Here is a 24,783-nt window from a genome sequence, read left to right on the forward strand (position 1 = left end):
CAAGTTTTTATCTGTCTGAAAATGTCTATATCCTACCTTGATTTTTGCTTGATATAAACGTCTAGGTTGGCAGTTATTTTCTTGCAAAACTTTGAAGATATTCCATTGTCTTCCAATTTCCATTTCTTCTGCAAAGTCAATCATCTGTTACTCCTTTGAAGGTAATGCCTTTTTCCTTCTTTGGCTAATTTTAAGACTTTCTTTGGTTTTTAGCAGTTTTTCCTTTCCTTTCCTTCCTCCCTCCCTCCCTTTTTTTTTTTTTTTAAATCCTGCTACGGTCCATAGTGATTCTTAAATCTATGGCTTGATAGCATTCATCAGTTTTGGAAGATTCTCAGCCATTTTTTTTCTTTATTTCTTTTTTGGCTGCGTCAGGTCTCAGCTGCAGCATGCGGGATCCTCGCTGAGGCATGCGGGATCTTTTGTTACAGCGTGAGGGCTCTTTGTTGTGGTGTGTGGGCTTCTCTCTAGCTGTGACACGTGGGCTCCAGGGTGTGTGGGCTAAGTAGTTGTGGTGCATGGGCTCTGTAATTTGTGGCACGCGGGCTCTCTCATTGAGGCGTGTGAGCTCAGTAGTTGTGGCACACGGGCTTAGATGCCCCATGGCATGTGAGATCTTAATTCCCCGACCAGAGATCAAACCCGCGTCCCCTCCATTGGAAGGCGGATTCTTTACCACTGGACCACCAGGGAAGTCCCGATTCTCAGCCATTTAAATATTATTTCTGACCTTCTTTCTTCTCTCCTTCTGAGACTCCAAATATAAGTATTTTAGACATCAAAGTGTCCCATTTGTCTATGTATTTTTTCTTTTCCTTTTTTATCCTTTTGTCTCTGTGCTTTAGCATGGATATTTTCTTCTAATCTGTCTTCCAGTTCATGAATGCTCTTTTCAGCTGTGATTAATCTGCTATGAAACCCTTCTGTTATTGTACTTTTCAATTCTAGAATTTCCATTAAATTTTTTTTAATAGTTTCCAGTTTCCTGCTGAAACTCTTATGTCATTAAATTTTCTGAGCATATTAATCGATGTTATCTTAAAGTCCAAGTCTAATAACCCTAATACCTGGATCTTCTATGGGTGTCCTTATTGTCTGTCTTTTCCCTTGATATTCAGTCTTTTCACATGCCTAGTTTTGGACTGAATGTTAGTCACTGCGTGGAAAAATTGTGCAGATATCTGAGACTGGATGATATTATCTCCTTCTAGAGGACATTTATTTACTTTTGCTTCTGACAGGCACTTCAGAGTAGAGGTAAAATCACTTTAATCTATTTTAACCAATTCAAAAGTAAGTTTCAGTTTCTGCAAGGGCTGGATTTCAGTATGATCTTTATGTTCATCATTACTCCTAGGATAAAACTTTTGTTTGGGGGTGGGGGAAAGCAATTAGGGAGGCCCAACCAAAAGCCTGGGATGTTTACCAGGGTCCTTTCCCCACTGTCATCCCTGACATCCCTCTTGTGCCCCCCCCCAACCCTGCCAAGTCTGAACACTCTACTTAGTTTCTCAGCCTCAGTTTTCTGTTCAGCTCTTCAGTTACAGCTTTTGAGTTGGCAAATGCCTCTGAGGGGTCATGTGGCAGCAAATGTTTATTCTGCCTCTTACCTCCCTTCTTTTGGGGGATCTTGGCCCCTCAAAATCCTCAATGCTGGGACTTCCCTGGTGGGGTACTGGTTAAGAATCCGCATGCCAGTGCAGGGGGCATCGGTTCGAGCCCTGGTCTGGGAAGATCCCACATGCCACGGAGCAACTAAGCCCGTGCATCACAACTACTGAGCCTGCGCTCTAGAGCCCACACGGGCCACAACTACTGAAGCCTGCGCACTTAGAGCCCGTGCTCCGCAACAAGAGAAGCCACCGCAATGAGAAGCCCACACACCGCAACAAAGAGTAGCCCCCAATCGCCGCAACCAAAGAAAGCCCGCGTGCAGCAACGAAGACCCAACGCAGCCAAAAATAAATAAATAAATAGATAGATAGATAGATAGATAGATAAATATATTAAAAAAAAAAATCCTCAATACCCTGGTAGCTTCCAACGCCTTCAAAGAGTTGCTTTTTATATTCCACCTAACTTTTTTAGTTCTTGGCAGCAGGGGTGGTCTGATACAGCTAGTCTGCCTTAGCCAGAAGCAGGAGTCGAAAGGATATTGAATTTTACTCAGTGACTTTCCAGGTAGCAGTTAAGATAATCTTATGCTACTGCATGTCTCTAATTCTCTTTAGAAAGAGATTTTAAAGAAATAATGCTAACACTGATGAATTATACTTTCTATAAATTACTTAAGATTCTCAGATTATATTTATGTTAATAGAAATCTAAAGATAGTTTTGTTGATATCATTTTCATGTTTTTGGTATAATTATGCTAGCTTCACAAAGGAAAGTCAATAGCTTTCCCTCTTTTTAAAATTCTGAGACAATTTAAATAGTAAATATTAAAAAGTATAAAAGAATTTGTTATTTTATTTTTATTTTTTGGCTGCACTGCGTGGCTTGCAGGATCTTAGCTCCCCAACCACGGATTGAACCTGGGCCCTGGCAAGCACCGAGTCCTAATCACTGGACCACGAGTGAATTCCCATGAAAGAATTTTATTAACATTATCAAAAAGAAGGAACTTTCTGGAGAGAAATTATTTTATAATTAAAATTTCTTCTTCATTCCATTTAGGTTTTCTGGAGTCTCAAAGGGTTCTGTGACTACTTAAAAGGTTAAGATTTTGTCCTACCACAAGGTTAAGGCTCAATAAATGTCTCCTTTTGACCTAAGAAGCTGTCTTTTTGTTTCGCACCAGGGCATAAATACCTACTATTCTTGAATCAAGAAGTTGCTTTTCGGGCTTCCCTGGTGGCGCAGTGGTTGAGAATCTGCCTGCTAATGCAGGGGACGCGGGTTCGAGCCCTGGTCTGGGGAGATCCCACATGCCGCGGAGCAACTGGGCCCGTGAGCCACAACCACTGAGCCTGCGCGTCTGGAGCCTGTGCTCCGCAACAAGAGAGGCCGCGATAGTGAGAGGCCCGCGCACCGCGATGAAGAGTGGCCCCCGCTTGCCACAACTAGAGAAAGCCCTCGCACAGAAATGAAGACCCAACACACCCAAAAATAAATAAATAAATAAATTTATAAAAAAAAAAAAAAGAAGTTGCTTTTCATTACCCAAAGCTTTAAAAGTACTGGAGATTACAGATCTAAGAAAGATATTAGTGGAACTGAAAAGGGGATATTATTGCTCACTCTACTCTCCTCCTCTCCTTTCTCTCTTTAACACATGTGTCTGAGTGACTGTATATTTCTTAGGTATCTGATCTTACTGAACAAAGTTTTACCACATTATGATAATTAAATGCCACAGAAGATCGATTTAATAATAAGCACTTCTGGAACCCTGAATGGGGCTTCTCCGTGTGAAATACAGGAAATTAAATGGACAATATAATCATCACAAGAACAAATCCTAACAGTCTACAAAGAATACAGATTCAATCTCTATTCCATGCCTTTTGTTCAAGCAATAATTTTATAGGCCATCTGTGGATCTTTTCAGGATAAAACAACCCCCTCCCGCACCTTACAAATCATACCAAAGTGATTACTATGGTCATGTCTATGATAGGGTTAAAACAATACCACTCTCTAGACTTGAATCACTCCTTTGAAATTACAGTAATATACACACAAATAGATGATAGCACAAATGTGTGGTAGGGAGGAATAGACTTGGCAGGGCTGAATACAGGGAAGATAACGTGTACCTACAATGTATCAAATTTATGCACTATTTCATTTAATCTGTATAGTAACCCTGTAGTGGGCGCTATTATCCACTTCTTCCAGATGAGCAAAGGCTCAGAGAAATCAAGTCACTGAGCTGATAAATGGCATTCCCAGAAATCTATCCCGGAATTTATATTCCCAAGACCATGCTTATACCAGTGGTCCTCAAATGCTGGTTGTCAGTTAATGAGAATGAACTGCACATATTTAAAGTATACCATTCAATAAATTTTGATATATGTATACAGCTGTGAAACCAACCCCACTATCAAGTAACTCCAGATAACGCCACAAAATTAGAAAAATAAGAATGAGGAACATTTTCCACAAGTTAACATTCACTTAATTTATAGGACTCTCCTCTAAGATGGTGTCCTTTCTACTTCTTTGCATGGGAACGTCTTTTGTTTTATAAAATAATGATAAGAGCGGATGATGGTGGTTTTCACTCAAATGTTGGGACCACCGGGACTTCCCTGGTGGTCCAGTGGTTAAGAATCTACCTTCCAACGCAGGAGACGTGGGTTCGATCCCTGGTCGGGGAACTAAGATCCCACATGCCGCAGGGTAACTAAGCCCGCATGCCGCAACTACTGAGCCCGCGTGCCACAACTACAGAGCCCATGTGCTCTGGAGCCCACCTGCCAAAACTAGAGAGAAGCCCACGCGCTGCAACAAAAGATCCCGCGTGCCGCAACTAAGACCCGACGCAGCCATAAATAAACAATAAATAAATAAATATTAAATCAAACAATTAAAAAAAAAAAAGACGGCAACCATATGCCAGCTCCCACTTCCATTGTTAAAACTTTACTTGTGTGTGAAGTCTCCAAATCTCTTAACCACAATGCTTTTCTATATTTTCAAAAGAATAGATTTTAGCCCCAAAAGGAAAGGTTTGATTAAATAATATTTAAGAGATAATTACCTTCCTGCAAGAATGACAAATATTTCAAAAACTGCTATGTGTAGCTTACCTTTATGGGCAAAATTATAAGGAAGGCATCCCCATTCCCTCTACCATCGTTTTCCAGTGGTCATGTGGTTTTAAAATTTTGCTTCTCATCCTCCTCCAGTGCACTGTCCCACCACTCCTACCAACATACTTAAAAACTTAACCTCAACAGATATGCTAATTGCCTTGATTGTGGGGATGGTTTCAAAGGTATATAAAAATTTATTGAACGGTATACTTTAAATATGTGCAGTTTAGTATATGTGGGGGAAAATACCTTAATAAAGATGCCCCAAAAATAACCTCACCAGGGGTATTAAGGTATTTGAATCTTTTGATATGTACTACCATTTTCACTGCCTACAGGTGTTTGTACCCATTTTCACTGCCACATTTTCACTAGCACCATATGAGTGGAAGATTTTCTTTTCTCATTCTCCTTAGGATTATATTTAAGCTTTGCCAACTGAATATGTCAAAAAAATTTTCTGGTTTCTCTAATTTGCTTTTCTTTGACTACTGGCAAGATAAATTTTTTAAATGTTTGATTACTAGTCTGTTTTATAAATTATCTTTTTCTTTGCTCATTTACCTATGTCAAAAGACATAAAGCTAGTGGGTTTTTTTTGGCAAGACCTGGGTTTGAACCCAGGACTGTCTGATCTTACGCAAGTCACACCACCTCTCTGGATCTCAGTTTTCTCCTCTATAAACCCCAAAGATTTGCGAATTTTAAATAGCTTAAATTAGTTAAGACTCATTCTTGGAAATGCAGCAGATATACAAGATATAATGCTGGTCGCTAATCCATTAACACCTTGACTATAAAGAACATTAAATAGCAATGGTAATATACCCCCAAAATAAAACCAAAAAAACCCACAAAACACACAAAGAACAATTCTCATATTTTTAATAAAAAATAAGATGAAAATGTCTGATAATAAGTATATATATTTTAACATGCATCAAAGCCTTAAGATAGCATTTTTCCTTCTTAAAAAAAAAAAAAGATGCACAGTAAATTTAGAGTTATACAGCCATAACCATAATCCAGTTTTCAAACAATTTCATTATCCACCAAAGATCCTTCATGCCAATCTCCATTCTCACCTTTCGCCCCACACAACCACTAACACACTTTTGGATCCCACAGATTTGCCCTTTTAGGAAATATCATGTAAATGAAATTTGGCTGCTTTCAGCTGGTACAATGTTTTTGAGATTCATCCACACTGTAACATGTATCCCAACTCCATTCTTCGTATTGCGGAATTATATTCCATTGTATGGATATCCATATGGATATCCACATTTCATTTACCCATTTACCAGCTGATGGTAGTTTGGATTACTTCCACTTATTGGCTATTATGAATAACTTTCATGTTCATGTTTTTGTGTGAAGATATGCTTTTATCTGTATTGGGTAGATATGTAGGAAAGGAACTACTGGGTAATAGGCTAAATTTATGTTTAACTTTTTAAGAAATTGCTAAACTGTTTTCCAAAGCTGCTGCACCAAGCAATTCCCACCAGCAATGGATGAGGTTCCCCGTTTCTTCAAGTCCTTGTTATTGCCTGTCCTTTTGATTGCAGTCATTCTAGTAGATATGAAGTGGATATGGTTTTAATTTTCATTTCCTGAAATCTAATGATGTTGAGCATCTTATGTGCTCATTAGCAAATTGTATACCTTTTTTGGTGAATGTCTACTGAAATCCTTTGTCCATTTTTAACTGGGTATTTTGTCTTATTATTGGGTTTCAAGAGTTGTTCTTTATATAATCTGAAACAAGTCCTTTATCAGCTGTATGATTTGCAAATATTTTCTTCCAGTCTGTGGATTGTCTTTTCATGTTCTTAATGGTATCTTTTGAAGCACAATATTTTTAATTTTGATGAATTCCACTTTATAAACTTTTTTCTTTTTGGATCATGCTTTTGGTGTTTTATCTATGAACTCTTTGCCTAACCAAAAGTCTTGAGCATTTTCTGCTGCACTTTTTCTAATGGTTTTATAGTTTCAGTTTTTACATTTAAGTCTATGATCCACTTTGAGTTCATTTTTTGCATATGGTGTGAGGTCTAAATCACTTTTTGTTTTTTGCATATGGACAGCCAACTGTCCTAGAACATTTATTCAAACGACTATCCTTTCTCCACTGAACTGCCTTGGCACCTTTGTCAAAAATCAGTTCACCATAAAGATAAAGGTTTATTTCTGAACACTCAATTCTGCTCCATTTGTCTATATGTCTGTCCATGTGCCAGTACCACACTGTCTTAATTGCTTTAGCTTTATAGTATATTCTTTTTGTTTATTTGTTTTGGCCACACCACACTGCATGTGGGATCTTAGTTTCCAGACCAGGGATCGAACCCACGCCCCCTGCAGTGGAAGCGCCAAGTCTTAACCACTGGACCGCCAGGGAAGTCCCCCTATAGTATATTCTTAAGTTGGAAATTTTAAGACCTTCCTTTGTTTTTTGCCAAAATGATTTTGGCTATTCTAAGTCTTTTGCATTCTCATGTAAATTTTAGAAGCAGCTTGTCAATTTCTGCAAAAAAGAAGCCTTCTGTGATTTTGATGGGAACTGCATTCAATTTATAGATCAATTTAGGGAGAACTAATATATTAACATCATTGTGTCTTCCCATCCATGAACACAGACTGTTTCTCCAGTTATTTGGATCCTCTTTAATTTCTCTCAGCCATGTTTTGCAGTTTTCAGTGTCCAAGTCTTTCACTTCTTTTGTTAAATTTATTCTCAAGTATTTAATTCTTTTTGATGCCATAGTGAAATTGTTCTCTTAATTTCGTTTTCAAATTGTTTGCTAGTATACAGAAGTACAAATGATTTTCATACAATGATCTTGTATTCTGTGACCTTGCTGAACTTGTTTACTAGTTCTAGTAGCTGTGTGTGTATGTGTGTAGTGTGTGTGTGTGTGTGTGTGTGTGTGTAAGAATTCCTTAGGGTTTTCTACATACAGAATCATGCCAAAGTTTTACTTCTTCCTTTCCAATAAATGCCTTTTTTTTTTTTTTTTAACCTGATTGCTCAGGCTAGAATCTCCAGTACAATGTTGAATAGAAGTGAGGAGAATGGACATTCTTGTCTTGTTCCCAATTTTAGGGAGAAGGCATTTAGTTGCTCACCCTCAAATATGAGTTAACTCCTTGTGTTTTGTATGTTTTTCCTATACACCCTTTATCAAGTTGAAGAAGTTCTCTTTACCTAATTTGCTGAGAGGTTTTTTTGTTTTTTAAAATCATGCATGGGAGCTGAATTTTGTCAAATGCTTTTTCAGCATCTATTGCGATGACCATGTGGTTTTGTCTTTGATTTTATCAATATGGTGTACGACATTAAGTGATTTTAGGATGTTAACCCAAACTTGCAGTCCTAGGATAAATCTCATTTGGTCATAATCCTTTTTATATGTTGCTGGACTTGGCTTCCTAATATTAGACTAAAGATTTTTGTGTTTACATTGATGAGAGATAATGGGCTGTAGTTTTATTTTTTTATGATGTCTTTGGCTTTGTTATCATGGCAATACTGGCCTCAGAATCAGCTGGGAAGTGTTTCTTCCTCCTGTATTTTCTGGAAATGTTTGTGAAGGCTTTGTATTAGTTCTTTTTATGTCTGACAGAATTTATCAGTGAAGCCAAGATGACCTGGGCTCTTCTTTGTGCCAAATTGTTAATTACTAATTCAGTTTCTTTACTTGTTAGATGTCCATTCAGACTTTTCATTCTTCTTGAGTCAGTTTTGGTAATTTATCTATTTCTAGAATTTTGTCCATTTCATCTATGGTGTCTAATTTGTCTGTACAAAGTTATTCAGAGTATCTACTTAATTTCTGTAAGATCAGTTCTCAAGTCCCCTCTTCATTCTTGATTTTGGTACTTTGTATCTTCTCTCTTTTTCTTGGTCAATCTAGCTACAGGTTTCTCAATTTAGTTGATATTTTCAATTAACCAGGTTTTGGTTTTACTGATCTTTTCTACTGTTTTCTATTTCTATTTCATTGACTTCACTCTAATCTTTATTTCCTTCTTTTTGCTCGCTATGGGTTTAGTTTGTTCTTCAGTTCCTGGAATCATAAGGTAGAAGCTTAAATTGTTGCTTTGAGATCTTTCTCTTTTTCTAATATAGACATTTATTTTTATTTTTATTTTTAAAAAAATTTATTTGTTTTTATTTTTGGCTGTGTTGGGTCTTCATCGCTGTGTGCGGGCTTTCTCTAGTTGCAGCGAGTGGGGGCTACTCTTCATTGCGGTGCACAGGCTTCTCATTCGTAGCTTCTCTTGTTGTGGAGAACGGGCTCTAGGCAGGCATGCGGGCTCAGTAGTTGTGGCTCACGGGCTCAGTAGTTGTGGCGCACGGGCTTAGTTGCTCCACGGCATGTGGGATCTTCCCGGATCAGAGACTGAACCTGTGTCCCCTGCATTGGCAGGCAGATTCTTAACCACTGCATCACCAGGGAAGCCCTAATATAGACATTTAAAGCTATAAATTTCCCTCTAAGTACAGCTTAGCTGCATCACATGAATTTTGGTATGTTGTGTTTTCTTTTTAAAATTCAGTTCAAAGTATTTTCTGACTTTCCCTTGTGATCTCTTCTTTGACCCATGGACTACTTGGAAATCACTTGTTTAATGTCCTATGTACTGTACATGGAAAGAAAGAGAGGCCCAAGGAGGACTCCAAAGTTTTGAGCCTGGAGCAACTAGAAGGATATAAGCGGTCTCGAGTAAGACAGGGAGGAGTACAGGCAGAGTGGATGCGGGGGCAAGAGGAGGAGTCAGGTCCTGACCCTGTGGGGTGGAAATGCTCACTCAATAGTCAAGTGGAGATGTGGAGAAGGCAACTAGCTATGCAAATACTGAGTCTTGGGAGCAGCCCAGGCTGGCAAAACAAAACGTAGGAGTCTTCAGAGTATGTATGGTATTTAAAGTCACAGGACTGAATAAGGTCACCAAAGGCGTAAGTGTAGACAGAAAAGAGAAAGTTTACACAGTGAACTCAGAGATGGTTTCAGGAAAGAGACTGGTGTTCTGTTAGGTATGTTAGGACATTTAGAATTTGATCTGGCAAGGACAGAAGCCAATTCAAGCACTCTATAAAGCCATGGGTGTGAAACAAATGTCATCACATGATAACATGTCAAACCTGTGACTAATTGTGGCATTAATGATAACAAGATAATGATATCAAGAGACCCAGGTCTCCAGATAAACAGACATTTTACAATATAGATTTATTAATGCCAGGCTTACTGCACATATATTTACTAAAATTATAATATCCTTAAATTATCCATGTTACTAAAACAAGATCCTTACCCCCACACACCTGTGTTTTTCTTTACCCATATGCCTCTCTACCATTCTCAGTCATACAATATGTATCTCTTCTGAAAACTGTGACATGAAAGTAAACAAGCAAAACCATTATCCCTCCAATCAGAGAGCCAAAGGAAGAAACAAAAGAGAATATGCTTATTCCAAAGCAGGTATCTTAATCTCTTCACCTTGCTAGGGTTTACAACACTCCATTCCTTCAAACTCTCTGTGTTGAAGAACTGGAAGAAAGACACAATACAGAAGAAAAATGGGTCAAGTGAGGAAATTGCTTTCCAACTGAAATGTGAGATTGAACAGGAAGTAGTAGGAAGTAGTTGAATTAGACAGAAGACAGACAGTTATCATATACTGCTCATATATACCAAAGGCAGCTTACTTCTAGCTTATCCCATTAATAACTAAAGCATCCTAGTGTCAAGGTGGCACAGATTTCTATAAAAATGCCTTACTTTTTATAATTTGAATCAAAACTAGAACCCCTTTAAGCAGGCTTAAAATTTTCAGTAATGTTAAATTTCAAACAGTGTTTTAAGAAAAACCTGCTGCTGTGGCAGAAAAAAAAGTAATCCATAAGATTTCAGGAGATCTATGTTTGTCTCACAGACACGCTCCTGCCTCAGCTGCATTCTAGATGCCAGAGTTAGAAATCAGGGAGAAAAAAGAATTCACTATCAGGTTTTTCCAAGAGAAATAACGTTTCTTATAAACACATCAAAGTTAGTTTTCTTTCAATGTACTTTTAGAGCCCAAATGATACTACTGATATTGGGGCTATGAACCCATTAGACACAGGTAATTTATGTTAACATTTGATAAATTTTTAAAATTAAAAGAAGCCAAATGCCACACATCAAATTTGGGGCCCCAAGCCATGCTGCGCAGCATGCGGGATCTTAGTTCCCCAACCAGGGATGGAACCCGTGCCCCCTGCAGTGGAAGTGAGGAATCCTAACCAATGGACTGCCAGGGAAGTCCTGATCTCTTAGATCTTTAATGTAATAAAAATCACTCTGTCCATCTGAATGAGGGGGAACAACTGAACAGCCAGGAGCACAGTCCCAGCAATCAGGGAGCCCTGACCTCTCTGAGGTGCGCTGGTTTCCACATCTATTGATGAGAATAAAGTAGGTAATGTGTTAAGTGCCCTGTACTTGGCACACGACAAGCATTCAAAAAACACTATAGCTATTATGAAGTTTGCAATCCTTTCTCCAGTAGTGATTTTATATCTTCAGAGCAAATAGGCTTATTAGCAAAACAACAATACATCGAAATGAAAGAAAGCACACTGTTCATCCTATTGCCTCAAGATAAGCCTTTACTCCCATCTCTGAAGTGCAAAGTTTCAGGAGAGAAAATATAAAAAAAAAAACCCCTAAAAACATGAAAAGAGCAAATGAAAAAAGCAGAGGGGGAGGGTTACAGGAAAGACAAATAAAAGGCAAGAAAAACTTTTGAGTAATCCTAAAGGCTGAATTCTGAAATCAATGTCCACTAATTTGAGATTTAGTTGGAAGACCATAAGCTAAAGAGAAAACCCCATTTTCTTAGGCCATGGGATCTACATAATCAAAATTCTGCCATCGGGCTTCCCTGGTGGCGCAGTGGTTGAGAATCTGCCTGCCAATGCAGGGGACACGGGTTCGAGCCCTGGTCTGGGAAGATCCCACATGCCACGGAGCAACTGGGCCCGTGAGCCACAGTTGCTGAGCCTGCGCGTCTGGAGCCTGTGCTCCACAACAAGAGAGGCCGCGATGGTGAGAGGCCCGCGCACCGCGATGAAGAGTGGTCCCCACTTGCCGCAACTAGAGAAAGCCCTCACACAGAAACGAAGACGCAACACAGTCATAAATAAATAAATAAATAAATAAAAAGTACGTGAATTTCTAAAAAAAAAAAAAAAAAAAAAATTCTGCCATCAAAGGCTAAATAGGCATATGTGTGAACTAATTAACCACATTTAATAACTGTGCTAAAAGAGTACTTCAATTATAGTTAACATAAATTGATTTTAAGAAAAAGAATTTTGACAACATCCTTTTAAAATTCGATCTGATTTCCAGAGTCCCCTTAGAGGAGTATAGAAAAATACATTTAATATATGCTAGCCAGACATTGCAGATTGGCCAGAATGATCCTATTAGTTATAACACTCATTTTTCCAATGGCTAGTATCTAATGATAGTCACCTGACCTGTGAAAGGCAAACCAGGAATTATACCTAAAGTTCAAATGTCCTTAAGAAATGTCACATATTACTTCTTTACAATTTGGTTGGTGGCACTTACTGGCAATGCCCAGAGGCCTGAAAAGAGAACTGCCCATCCCTACAGGTACCCACAGAAAACACGGTGCAAGGTGCAAGGCATTCCGCCGAGGGCTGTTAAGATGGACTCACTGCATAACTCTCCTCACACCTGCAGGTGCATCCCATGCTCCCGTGCCGGGCTGACTAGCTGAAAATATGGTGGGTCACTATCCTAAAAAGACTAAAAAAAAAAGAAAAAAAAGCAGAGGAAAAGTAGTCATTATCAATCTCTTCCCTTCCCCCTATGATCATTTGTGGAAGCAACATCTCTGAAGAAACAGATGACTCAAAATTGAAATTTTTCAACCTTAGTATCCACAAAATACTGTAGATATTACAAAGACAAAAACATTATTATCCCTGCTATCAAGGAACTCAAAACCTAATAGAGAAATGATGATGATAATTAAGGCTTTTTTGTAAAGCACTAATCTGTAAGTGGCTATGCTGGGGCTTAGAGTCCAAAATGAACAGGGAGAATAAATAGCGCTCACCAATTAAATGCAAAACCATAATACGTACAAAGGTACAACAGTGGCTAAAGTTCTTATTCATCACCTGAGTGTGGCAAATAAATAATATTTTTGTCTGTTTTAAAGCTTCCCCACCCCATTCTAGAGGAGTAAAAAAAAGAAAAAAGTCTATTTTGTTGCTTTAATTTTTTTCTTTGTTAATAAAGAACATATTATCACTTCTAGTAAATTCACCTGTTAAAAAGTTCTAGTAACTTCAACACAGCCACCATGAACACTGGTATACTACTTACATTATAATCTGATCTCATATTTTCTGGAAATACTTAAGATTTGTTTTCTCCCCTTCTTTTGTCAATATTCCATATCCATAAAGTTTACAATATTATCTGGGACTGCTATATAAAGTCTGAGTTAAGATTTTTTTTTTTTACAGGGATGGTACTAAGAAAATTCAATTTCGTTGAGAGTACTCACCATAATTAACAGCAGAACCCTATTATTACATGGCTCATTACATACTGGGATTTATGCTTGTGAGTCAAATCTCCACCCCAGAACCTCAAACAATAAACTCTCCTAAAACTGCTATATTATGTGCCATCTTTCCGCGATCAGCGTTTTAAAAGGACTCACTTATGTATTTAATCAAACAGTTTAACATTAGCTTCTTTATTTACTTAATTTAAAGCCTCTCTGGAACATCCCAGAAAGAGCAGCAAGCACGGTGTGTCTGACCTCTTAGAATTCTTTCTTTCCAACAGCCCACACCAATCATTCGATATGGTTTTGTCCTGCTGCTGATTTTTCCTAACACCGTTTCAGTGTGTCCCTACCATTATGCTTGTCCAAGCTTGCATCGTCTGACACAGACAACCACAACAGCCATGGTTTTCATGCTTCTGATCTCCCCTCCAACCATCCACTGTACATCAGCTCCACACAAGTTTCTAATCTACCACTTGGTTCAATGTCATGCCCATCAACAACCATCCAAAGTTCCTAACCAGCCAAAGAATGGAGATTCTACCCATATAGCCCCTTCTAAACCTTACTGCCAACATGAAAACTCCACTTACAGCTAGGTCTCGGTGTTCACTTATTCAATAAAAATACTGAGTTCCAGCTGCTATGGTTAGGTACTTGCCAAAATGTTCCCCAAACATGGCTTGCCCATTCGTCTCCTTGTAGAATATCCCTTCCATCCAGCCAAATGCTATCTATCAATCTTCCAGGGCCCATTTCAAGTGAAGTTCTGCCTGACCACTGTGACCCATGGGTCCCCTCCCTCTTTCGAATGACTGGGCACTCTCTTTTCACATTCCCAAGTCTGTTCCACTGAACTACACTACAAGGTAGTATCGAAGGGAAAACAGTGTTTGGTGGTCACGTTAAGTCTGGGAAAGGCTGACTGGGCTAACGAAGGTAAACGTTTCTTCTGCTGCTGGACTTCTCTAAGCATCCCACGTGCTAACATGCAGCTTCAAGAGGGGAGATGCGGAACACGGCTGCATAATTATATACCAACATGGATTGCTGTGAACTTAAGGAAGCTTCACGACATTTAATTGGTATCTCAGTTTTTTGCTTTGTTTGTTTTTACTTGTTTGGTGCCTGTCTCCCTCACTAAGGACACCTCATGGAGGGCAGGGAGAGGTCAATCTTCACTGTGGCCACTGAACAGAGAAGGTATTAAATTTTTGTAGAGTAAAGGAAGGAATGACATGACCAGGCTTGGGCTTTAGAAAGTGGCTCAGACTCTGGCATCAGAGGACCTAGACACGTTATTAAGGCTCTAACTTCGGGCAAACTATTCAACTTCCATCAGCCTCAGCTTCCCAATCTAGAAAATGAACATAATATACTACCTACCTTACAAGCTGCTGCTGAGGAATGGAAAACATACATAAAGTGCATCGGTGGGACACAGACCAGAGGAAGAGAGACTAATTAAAAACTTATTCAAATAATCCAAGCTATTTATCCATGTGTGAGGGCTTTGAAGTGGACTGTCTGAGTGTAAATTCTGGCTTCACTTCCTACAAGCTGTAGGATCTTTTATTTCCTTCTCTGTCCTCCCTTTCCTCCTTTGTAAAATAGAATTAAAGCAACCATTTTCTGGGAGTGTTGTGAGGATTAAGTAAGATAGTAACACTCATGTCCTTGGCACACTATCACATAGTAAATGCTCAAATGTTAGCTGTACCTATTTGAAGATTATTTTTAAACTGAGATCTGGCGACCTGAGAGGATGCTTCGTAACCCCCCAACATGCACACACAATTCTCCACTGTCCTCAGTGACTCAAATGTACTTGCTTTCACACAGCCAAAACCTGCTTCCCTCACCTACCCCCAAAACCTCATTTAAAACATCAGCCTCGGGGCTTCCCTGGTGGCGCAGTGGTTGAGAATCTGCCTGCCAATGCAGGGGACACGGGTTCGAGCCCTGGTCTGGGAAGATCCCACATGCCGCGGAGCAACTGGGCCCGTGTGCCACAATTGCTGAGCCTGCGCGTCTGGAGCCTGTGCTCCGCAACAAGAGAGGCTGCGATAGTGAGAGGCCCGCGCGCCACGATGAAGAGTGGCCCCCGCTTGCCACAACTGGAGAAAGCCCTCGCACAGAAGTGAAGACCCAACACAGCCATAAATAAATAAAAATAAATAATAAATTGCCATATCTTTAAAAAAACAAACAAAAAACATCAGCCTCCTGAAGAATATAAAGCCTATTGCTGTAAATTCCCTTCCTACACACTTTCCCCTCCCCCTGTGCATTTCATATATAGTGTGAGAAAACATAATGCAATCAAAGGAGTAATTCTACCCCACCCCCCCAATTCCTGATGTTAACATCTTTTCACAGCCCCAATGGTTGGGAAGGTGATAAGTTTTGCCTCTGCTGCCATTTCCCAGCTTCAGACCTTAACTTTAATTCCTGGTTGCTATAAATCATTCATTTATTAAAAGAAAAATTAAAAACAAATTATCTTTGGTAATAAAAAATAAACAATGCCTTTGCCAGACTCAACCCAAGCAACTGATTTTAGTTGTGAAAAATCTTATCCTTAATAAGCTAGACTATACACATAAAATGAATCTGGCAAAACACATAATGCCCAATAACCACCTCGGCACTAACCACGTTTGGCACTAGCCAGCCTGTGTGTTAGTAAAAGACTCAGCCACAGACAGGGGTTATCCCGCTGCTGAGAATAATTTGACTTGATATTGTGATATTGCAGGTTTGCACTTCAGGCCTTCAGAGGAAGGGCATTACGAAACAGAACAGTGTAATAATTTCTAAAACATTCTAAAGAAGGAAAACAGAGAAGGTCTTTAGATTGAAGAAAACAAGCTGTTCAGGTGTTTGTATTCTAGAGGATCATAGGGGATCATCTGGATTTATACAAGTAGATGGGTGTTCACAGAAAATGCTATAACCTTATAACAAAGATGAGCTGACATGTCTGCACACTCTTCCATTTTCATATTTTTGTGCAAAAAATTTTTTTAAATTTTGTGTCAAAAAAGGTTTATGAAAAAAAAAAAGGTCTATGAGGAAGTAGAGTGGGATCCAAGCCACGTGGGACCTATCCAGCCCACAGGCTCTCTTCTCTGGAGGACAAACTCCACAGGACTCTCTCCTTTGGGCCCTGTACACAGGGCCCAGTGGCCAGGTGATGTGTCTTCAGGCAGGTCGTTCCCCAACAGGATAGAAGTATTGCAACAAAGAGGCAAACAAGGAGAGGGAGACCCTGAGGCAGACAACCCGCTGCTCCTCATTTCCCACAGCAAATATTGAAATCCACTGGCCTAGAAGAGACATATTTCAGAAGCTGTATTCTTGCCTACCCTTAACCATTACTACATCTTAGAAAACCAAAGTCCCAATGCGGAGCTGGAACTCAGAGAGCCACGCAGAATATTAAGAGTTCAAAATAGCAGTGAACGCTGCTTTCCCAAGGCCATTCCTTCTGTTGTGGTTTGCAGCCATGGAGGGCTCAGGAGGGTGCGAACAACTATCTGTGCTACAGCAGGGATGTTTTATGGCTGGATGCCCAGATTGTCTAGCTCTGCACACAGCTCTATAGTCTTTGAGGGCTACATAGGAAGAATGCATTCTTAACAAACAGCTCTCCATCCCTGCAATAGCTTCTTCATTCTCTGAAAGCATGTGTGGCCAAGAATTCATTTTTAGTAAAACTCCAAAAATAGCACAAAGGGTATGAATTTTCACCATGTTTTTAACACGCAAATCCTTGTCACATTCCAGTTGGAGAATTGAAAAATAACTATTTTACTTTTCCTTAAATAAGTTACAGTTCAAATACATAATTTGCACAAGAGAAAAGTTACAGGATTATTTTAATCAAGTTATTCAAACAAGTTCACTGGGCAAGGATTACACATTTTTTGGTTTCAATGTCACACATACATTCTCTACGTAAGCTTTTATAGTTATTTCTGACAACAAGGAACCTTTATATTTTTAAGTAATTATATTCCTGAAGAGTTGTGTATAAGCTGAATGTTTATGATTGAAAACATCTTAAAGCTTATTGTATATTATTTTGCAAAGTAAAGAATGTTCTCCTCATGAATGCACAATTATTTAAAAGCTAATTTGATCTACTCAGTACTCTGTAATGACCTATATGGGAAAAGAATCTAAGAGTGGAGATACATATATAGATATATATATATATATATAGATATATACACACACATATATATACGTATATATAACTGATTCACTTTGCTGTGCAGCAGAAACTAACACAACATTGTAAATCAAGTATACTCCAATAAAAATTTTAAAAATAATAAAAGCTAATTTGTAAAAATGTAGATAGTCATGATCAGACTGGCTTAAAGAAAGAAAATCTGTAAAATGTCCTAAAAAAAAAAAAAAAAAAAGGCCAGTTCTCACTTGATACTCTGCTCCCTCTACTTAAATCTATGACATCTTCAAGCAAAATTAAGACGTTAACTGTCTTATTAATTAAGCAAATAAAATTCAGTCACCTTCACCGTGAAGCCAGTTATCATACAAAATAGACCACGACACCAATACTCTTTGAAAAGATTGCCTTACAGCTCATCTAATAAATAAATAAATAAAACATCAGAAGAGCCCCTGAAATAAAGCTTGAATAAAAGGTAAAAACCCACCTGATTGTCTCAAAATCAGGAGTAAGAAGCCAAAACAGTTTTAATCACAGAAAAAGAAAAGCAAAACAAACAAAAACAAAGTTACCTGGTTCTTCCCCACTTACAACCTCCCAGGCACTGCCTCCTCAGGGCTCCACCTCCTGCTCCCTCAGCCTACCCTCGTTCCAAGGCTTTCTATAAATCTGTCCCTTGTCATCTCTCCATTTCTCATGCTTCCCACACAGGCTTCAGTTGCTCTGGCTAAGTAATCTTTGCTTGCTCCATCCCCAAATCTTAACTAACTCATATGCTATTCTGATATGCGGAACAGCCTCAGACTTCACAGCCAATCTATTTTCTTTCTTACAAAATCTTCTCAGATATCACCTTTACACAATAAACCCTGACTGAGAGGTCCATATCATGGAAAACATAAGCATGCAATCTCATGGATCTAATTCCTACTGGGGAAGGCCAAAAATACCCCCCATAAAATAGTCTTTAAAATGGCTCTAAGCCTTAAAATGTTAAGTTGTTAAAGAAGTTACACATGTCAAAGACATTCTATATGCTCAAATCAAATAACAGAGAAATAGACTAACTTTCACTAGTACTCCCTCTTTTTTTAAGTTTAAAATTAGCATCACTTTCTTGAGTCAAGCAATAGTAAGTTTACATTCAGGACCTTATCACCCCCACTTGGAGTTTGGGAAGTAATGCAAATAACCCATTCTCAGCCAGTACTGTAGGAATTTTATCTTCCATTTCTTTCCAACTGAAAGCTCTCTTCACTAAGGAAAAAGGCTGCCGCCTTTCCAGCCCTGACCTCCTCCTCCTCCAGCTTGGTTTTGGAAGTGAGCCAGATGACAGCATTTGGAAAAGCACAAATTTATCTCAGTAAAGCCGGCTGTTTAACAAAAAGGTGGTGGTGGTGAGAAATACTGTAATTTAAAGTTTCCTATATTCCCCCCATGGTTTAGTTATATTTTAATCATTGAGAGTCAAATGAAACAATTTGCTCCACTTTCCCTCAGAATCAGCACTCTAAGGCAACTATTTGTTCCCAAATTCCTGAGCCAACTAAGTATAAACACAAACCTGTTACAAAACAATCTTTGTCAAAGTGTTAAAACATATGCCACTTCAAAAAGAACAACAATAAACACTGTAAGGAGGAAAACCTAAAGTCAACTTTTATGTGTACCCCAGGTTACTACTAAAATATTTAAATGCCAGAATCCAAAATAAAGTAGTTAGGATTAAGTCTTATGACAGCCTCAGTGTCAACTTTAATTTCATACCTTAACAGTAAATCAGAGATACCAGACAATAAGGTCTTTGATTTGGACAAGAAGTATGAAAGACTTAGAACACAGTAACAACGATTCAGACGATTATCATCTGTGAACACCAATAATAAAATTAATTCGGATAATACAACTGGGCTAGTCTTTTTGAAAACCTCATTTTGCATCATTTCCCCCAACAAAGCATACTAGGAGTGCCACACTGAAAGGTGTTCAAAGACCTTCACCACCTTCCGTGGTTCTGGAATAATGCAAATTTCTTCAAGGTGCCCTCTGCCAACCAAGTTCACCTGGCCTGGGGCTAAGTTTTATCCTTTATTCCTTCACGTAGTATTGAAGGAAGTCTGGAATCTATGCGTAGAATTGTCGCACCCCCTACACATTTCAAACTGGCCACCACTGTCTTCGAAGATCACTCAAGCCACATTTCCAGTGCCTCAACTCATCCCCATAGTTACTCAATTCTAAATGTAGGAAATAACTTGCATAAAATAAGCCTCCTGCGGGGTCAAATTACGTTCAGAGACATAGCAGCCTCTACACAGAGATCATCAAACTGACCACCTACACCGCAGCACATCCACGTGAACACCGGATACAGGAGAAAACCCGAACCTCAGCAACACAATGGATTACACCAGCCAGACGCCTCCAACTTGCAACTCCTTAAAGACGCTTAAGTTGGACATCTACAGAGCACCATTTTGAGTTCAGAATCTGCAGTTCACGCCTAGACATAACCGAGCAGACCACTCAAATGGAGGTTCAATCTGACAGAGGCAAAGGTTCGAGACAGTTGCACTCGTTTTGCACAGAATCCCTGAGGCTGTCGAGCGTCTTACACCGCAAGAGGTGCAGCCAGGATCTGCGGCTCCTCCTCCCCCGCCCCGCGACGTGGAGGCAGCAATCCTGCGTCTTCCGTGAGATTCCCAAAGCTGCGTGTAACCTGCAAGCGAAAGGTTCTCCACCGAGTTAACGCGCAGGGAACCCCTGTATCCGCATCTGCACATTTAATAGGCACGAATCTATTAATGAATCTCATCCACCAGGCAAAGGTGCAGACGAGGCGTCGCTCGAGCGGGGGTGGCCCCGAGGCGCTCGGGTTCCGCGCTCCAAGAGCAGGGCAACTGCGGGTCGGCTCCCGTCCCCCGTGCGCATCGCCCTGCAGCCTGCAGCGCGGCGAGCAGCCCACCTGATTCCAGACCCGTGGGAGGCCAAGGGGCTCCTCCACGCTCGCCTAAGCACGCCCGCGCCTGCTCTCCCCCAAACAACGGCGCGGGAGGCCCCACACCGAAAACGCTAGGGTTCATGCATGCCATCAGAAATGCAAAGCCCGTGGGTGACTGCTCGGGGGAGCCAATTCCACCAACCGCATCGTTTCCAGACACCACACACGCAACCGCCGTGTGGCCGCGCCGACCGTGCCGATCGCGCAGGGCACCGCGAGCCTCTCTCCCCGCGCGCGCCCGCACCCGGCCCCGCGCAGCCGGCAGCTCCTCCCGCCGCCCTGCGCCGCTCACCCTTCCCGCCGAGACCCGCGACCCCTCGCGCTCCGGGCCCGGCCGAACAAAGGCGACGCCAACAGCTCCGCCGACTGCGGCGGCTCGAAGGCCCGGCCCGCGCTCACCTGGGATCCGTCCCCGGCGGCGGCGGCGGCTCCTCGGCGGGGCTCCGGCGGCGCGGGCCTGGCGGCGGCGGCAAAAACCACTCGGGCAGCCGCCCCGGGGCCTGCGGGGCGCTCGGGCGGCGGGGGCCCGCTCAGCGCCGGCGCCGCGGGCTCAGGTCCCGGCGCGAGCGGCGGCGGCGGCGCGGGCGGGTGGGCGGCGACGCGTCCCAGCGGGTCCAGGTCCGGCCCCGGCGACGCCGCGACGCGCCCTCCTCCTCGCACCAGCGGGCGGGACGGCAGCTCCGGCGCGGCCCGGGATCCGAGGTGGCGGCGGCTGCGCTCGGCGCTCTGCTTTCGGCCGGCTCCGCTCCCTCCGCCTCCGGCTCGGGCGGGCCCGCTGCGGCGGCGGCAGGAGCGCGGCAGGCGCAGGGACGGCCCTGTCAGGGGCGGTGGGGGCGGCCGGGGCGGCGCTCAGGGCTGCGGGGCGGCAGGGCCGGCGGCGGCGGCTGCGGCTCCCGGGGCCGTCGCGCTGAGGTGCGGAGCTGCCACCGCGGCCATCTTGTTGCTCTAACTGACAAGAACCCCCCCTCCCCCCGCTCCAGCCAGACGGGGCGCTCGCGCCCCCTTCCCCGCCCCGCCTTGGCCTCCAACAGGAAGTCGTCCCGGCCCCTGGCACGTGACTCCACCGCATCTGCATACCGGAGGGCCAACTGGCCAATCGGCACTCTAAACCCGAGCTCCGCCCCCGCGCGCCCCTCCCCGGCCCATTGGCTACTTCCAGCTAAGCCACGCCCCCTTCCCCCCTTAATACCCGCCAGCAGTGTCGTTCCCCAGACCGCGCGGGGAGCGCGCCAGGGTGCCAGCGGGTGCGCGCGAGTCCCGAGGGCTCGCGCTCTGCTTTGGGGTGCGTGGACACTCGCGTGGCGTCATTCCTTGTCTTAGGTTGTTGCGAGTCCGCATTAGCGCGCTCAACCGCGGGGCGAGGACTCGGCTCTTTGCGCCCGCTCGGTTCCCCCAGCCGGCCCCCTGCGGCTCCCGAGCCAGGGTTTTGCGCTGTATTTTCACCCGGCGGCGCTGGCCTTCTATGCGGCGGAACCCGGAGCCGGCCCGGGCGCGCGTCCCGCCCGTGCCGTGCACACGCCCTGCACCTCCCCACCGTGCACACACACGTACACGCGCCGGCCCGGGCCAGGGAGCATCCTGCTCGCCGCCCGCCTCTCAGCCTGCCCCTGCGCGCCCTCTGCGAACCAAAGAAGCCTCGCTGCGAAACAGCCCTCGGGAGACATCCCTGTCCCCGGAGCGCGAGCATCCCGCCCCCACCGCGCAAACAGCTGTTGGGCCGAACCCAGGCGCTCCGGCTCCCACCGCCCACGGTTCCTTCCCGGCGCTCTGCACCCGGTAGTGGTCCTCCATCCCGCCGCTCCTCTTCCATATACACTAGTCATTAATCGTGGATAAGGTCAGGAGCGATGTGCAATTTAAAAGTCCCTTTTTAACTTTCGGTTCAAGTCATGAGAAGATATTGAAACCAAGATTTCTCTCCATTTTCGTGAAGCGTGGTGGAAGCAGGCCAGCTTTCCCCTTTGTGCGGTGGAGGCTCGGCGGTGCTACTTGAAAGTTGCTCGTGTTGGAGACCATTCCCTGTCTACGTGTCCCCGTCTTGAAGAGCAGATGACACGTTACTTTCGCAGTGCAATTTTGTTACCGCGAGTGTCTTGCTTTGAAACGTCTGTGGATGAAAGGGACACAACAAATTCCCCTTTCTCGTTTCCCTCCGGGGTCCCATGAGCTCGGCGCCCTCCTTTCTTCTTACTGCCATATTTTAAGCTCTCCGGTAGTCAGAGTCACAAACCACGCTCTAAAATCATCTTCAAATGTCTGTCTGTGCTGGGTATTTCCCCTCCCGAAAACCCTCATCACTTAGAAAACTCTGAAGTCAGCCGGAGCTGACATAGAGGCTTCTGCCTTTTCCACGCAACGTTTTATTTACATTAATTTAGTTCTTGACTTCGGAGAAACCTGCATCCTTTGTATTTCTCAAAGATAAAGGTATCATCACATGCTCCAGGAGGGAGCTCAAAATAATAACATCTTCAAAATATTCAGCGCCCACTAAGTAGACTGCTAAATCAATGAGAAATCCAGATACCTGGGTGGACCCATCATTGCAATAAGTAGAACTTCGCTTTTTGGAAAACTGAACCAAAATTACATGATTTAATATTGGTCCTTGATGTTGAATTTGCGACTGTAACCTCTCAACTTTTCTCCATCTTGTTCTTTATACTGTCCCCCTCGCTCAGCTTAAACCAGGCAAAATAATTGTCCTCTCCTATTATCTTACACTGTAAACACCTGGAGAAAAGGCAGCACTTATATTGACCATAGTTTCTGAACCAAAAATTAGACTCATGGTTTGGCATGTGGGCCTGTAGCAACAGAAAGAATACTTGAAATTAGGGCTGATCCAGAAACATTGAGGTATATGATGGCCATCAGTGTGGAGACTGCAGTGTCACTTATCAGTGGCTATTTGGGCTGAATAAAGTATGAGCAGCCCCCAGGCAAAGTTGTAAAATGGGTCAGTGCATATTTTGGGTCTGTTATCCCTTTATCAGCCCTGCCACTACCACCTCATAACTAAGGTATGGGTTATAATCTATAAAAATGTGCAAACCCTACAGAATTACATGTAAGAGGATTAAATATTAAGTGTAGCTCTTAAGTTAAAAGGTCAAGGGACTTTCCTTGTGGTCCAGCGGCTAAGGCTCTGCACTCCCAATGCAGGGAGCCTGGGTTCAATCCCTGGTCAGGGAATTAGATCCCACATGCTGCAGCTAAGAGTTCGCATGCTGCAACAAAGACCTGGAGCAGACAAACAAATATATTTTTTTTAATTTCTAAAAAAAACCAAAAATGTCAAGTAGTTAAGGACAGATGGAGAAGACCTGGCTGGACACATCTGTGAGAATGTAGGAGGCAAGCCTGGGATAAGTGTGTGGAAGGTTTGGAGGTGAATTTTGGTTCCATTCAAGGAAGAATCATGAGAGTTATCCATAGAAACTCTAGCTTGAAATGTAATAAGATGCCACATCTGGTTTAAGCAGAAAGACAGGCTGATCACATCCTCATCTCCATAGATATTGCAGACTAAATGACTGCATTGGGCACAAAGGTTGAATTAGCTCAGTGGTTCCCAAAGTGTGCTTTTTGGACCAGCAACAGTATCAGCATCACCTGTGAGCTTGATAGAAATGCAACTTCTTGGACCCCACTGCCAGATCTGCTGAATCAGAAACTCGGGGGTGGGGGTAGGTATCTGCAGCTTAATAAGCCCTCCAGGTGATTCTTTTTTTTTTTTTTTTTTTTTAGTCTTTATTGAATTTGTTACAATATTGCTTCTGTTTTATGTTTTGTTTTTTTGGCCACAAAGCATGTGGGATCTTAGCTCTCTAACCAGGGATCGAACCCACACCCCCCGCACTGGAAGGCAAAGTCTTAACCACTGGATCACCAGGGAAGTCCCCCTCCAGGTGATTCTGATGCACGCTAAAATTGGAGAATAAAAAATAATAATAAAGGGCACATTTCCTTAGGGTCCTATTTGTATGCGATACTTGCCTGCCCTCCACTCCCAGCTACTTCCAACCACACAGGGCTGTTTTGCTTCCTCCTGAAGCCCCTCCTTACATCCTTCTACCTGTGTTGATTTTGCAAGTAGAATTTGCATCCTAACAGTGGACTCTAAAAGGGAAAAGCTTCAAGACTCAACAAATGATTGCTTTTCAAGGAAAATGTAATGGAGAAGGGCTGCTAATCACC

General features: G+C 42.4%; 1 protein-coding gene across 6 annotated transcripts in view; it reads right to left on the bottom strand.

Annotated features, from left to right (window-relative positions):
* Positions 1–21,531, bottom strand: part of TNRC6C (trinucleotide repeat containing adaptor 6C) — a 131,068-nt gene extending 109,537 nt beyond the window's left edge. For all 6 annotated transcript variants that reach the window (XM_057536011.1, XM_057536014.1, XM_057536010.1 and 3 more), the window contains exon 1: positions 20,983–21,531. The gene's annotated coding sequence lies outside the window, so the exon portion shown is untranslated. The remainder of the gene's footprint in view (positions 1–20,982) is intronic.
* Between the last annotated feature and the right edge of the window lie 3,252 nt (positions 21,532–24,783).

The sequence above is a fragment of the Balaenoptera acutorostrata genome, chromosome 20 (genome assembly GCF_949987535.1).
Source record: "Balaenoptera acutorostrata chromosome 20, mBalAcu1.1, whole genome shotgun sequence".
NCBI lineage: Eukaryota > Metazoa > Chordata > Mammalia > Artiodactyla > Balaenopteridae > Balaenoptera > Balaenoptera acutorostrata.